This window comes from Sminthopsis crassicaudata, chromosome 2 (assembly GCF_048593235.1).
Source record: "Sminthopsis crassicaudata isolate SCR6 chromosome 2, ASM4859323v1, whole genome shotgun sequence".
Taxonomy (NCBI): Eukaryota; Metazoa; Chordata; class Mammalia; order Dasyuromorphia; family Dasyuridae; genus Sminthopsis; species Sminthopsis crassicaudata.
The window spans coordinates 140,541,907-140,543,776 of NC_133618.1; the positions used below are offsets into that span (position 1 = coordinate 140,541,907).

General features: G+C 31.9%; 1 non-coding gene across 1 annotated transcript; it reads right to left on the reverse strand.

The window, feature by feature from the left end:
- Positions 1-980: 980 nt before the first annotated feature.
- Positions 981-1,088, reverse strand: LOC141559188 (U6 spliceosomal RNA). The gene has a single exon (XR_012487267.1). It is a non-coding gene; the product is annotated as a U6 spliceosomal RNA (small nuclear RNA).
- Between the last annotated feature and the right edge of the window lie 782 nt (positions 1,089-1,870).

Sequence of the window (1,870 nt, forward strand, 5' to 3'; positions counted from 1 at the left end):
TTCTACCCTACTCCTCTAATTTGTTTATAATGTCACCCTTTATTTCTAAATCATCTATTTTTAGCTTGTCTTTGGCATAGAGTGTGAGATATTGATCTATGCCTATTTTCTGCAAGACTACTTTCCAGTTTTCCTAATAGTCTTTATGAAATAGTGAGTTCTTGCCACTACATCTAGAACCTTTGAATTTGTCAAGCATATGGCTACAATATATATTTGCTTTTGTATATTATGTAATTCATTTGTTCCACTGAACTCTTCATTTTTATCCAGTAATTTTTAAAATTACTGTGGTAAATTTTATAAAATTATTTAATGACTATATATTTGTAGGATATTTTAAAATCTAGTACTGACAGATCTCCTTCCCCAACTTTTTAAAAAATTAATTTGCTTACATTTTTGACTTTTTGGTCTTCCATATGAATTTTGTTATTTTTTTTCTAGTTTTCTAAAGTAATTCTTTAATAGTCTTATTGGTATAATACTTAAGTAAATTAATTTAGACAGTGATGTTTTGGTAGTTTGACTGGTATAGCACTTAAGTAAATTAATTTAGATAGCACCATTTTTACTATATTGACTTTGTCTACCCATGAGCAATGAATATTTCTCCTATTATTTAGATATTTTTATTTAATAATTTAGATAATTTTATTTAATAATTATCTTCATATAATTTCAACTTATTTTGGAAGATTGACTTTCAAGTATTTTATACTATTTACATTTTTTTGTTAAACCCAGAAAATCTCATCTTTAGTTTATCCTCATTAAAAATAATAGTAGCTCTTAGTTTTTAAAAATATGCTATTTATCATTTGAATAAAGATTCCATTTATTCTTATGTTTTCTAGTGTGTTTTTTTAAAAACAGAAATATTTGTTATATCTTTTCTGCATTATTGATATAATCATGATTTTTGTTATCAATATGATCAATTATGTCTAATTTTCCTATAAACCAGTCCTACTTTGTGGAAAAATATGGAATGCTTCTCAAATCTGCATGTTATGCTTGTACATGAACCATGCTAATATTTTCTATATCATTTTGATTTTTAGCATACATACTGGCAAAGTGAATATTTAGCTTGAAAAGCTAAACAGAATTTATGTTTGACTACAGAAGCAAAAAGAAGTCACTGTAGTTAAGTAGGAGAGTAAAACGGTCAGATTTTCCCTTAAGGAAAATTGCTTTGGCAGCAGTGTGGAAAATGGACTGAAATGGGAAAAGATTTGAGGCAGGGAGACCAATTAAGAGATTGTTATAAAAACCTATGTGACAGGCAATGAGGGACTGAATAGAGGTAGTAGCTGTCTAGGCAGAAAGAAGAGGTTGGATGTGAGAAATGGTGTGAAGGTAAAAATATCCAAGATTTGGTAGCTATGAGTGAATGGGAGTGAGGAGCTATGGACATGGTCAAAGGTACCATTTCCAGAGACAGAATTTGCTGTATTTTCACACTGATAGGATCATTTAAAACTTATTCCCTCCTCCTATTTTGTCTTCTTAGGTCTTCAGGAGAAACAGGTTAAATGGCAGAGGTTTTGTCCCAAGCAGGAGGTCATGAAATCCTAACAGATTTGAGCCACAACATCCTCTGGCTCTCAAAAAACTTGTCCAAGGGACTGACAGGCTAGTTTTAGTACCAATATTTATTGTCTTTCCCAAGTCTTGGCCCAGAGCCTAGAGTCTGGTAATACTGGGTGAGTGATTAGACATGGGACCCTCATGCATCTAACTTAAAAATCTCAATTACACCAGAAAGAGGGTTCAGTGTAACGTATGGGGTCCTGGGGACGGTCGTGTAAATAACAAACAAGGGCACTTGCTGTGATCCATCGTCCAACCCATGAGTAGCCAGACA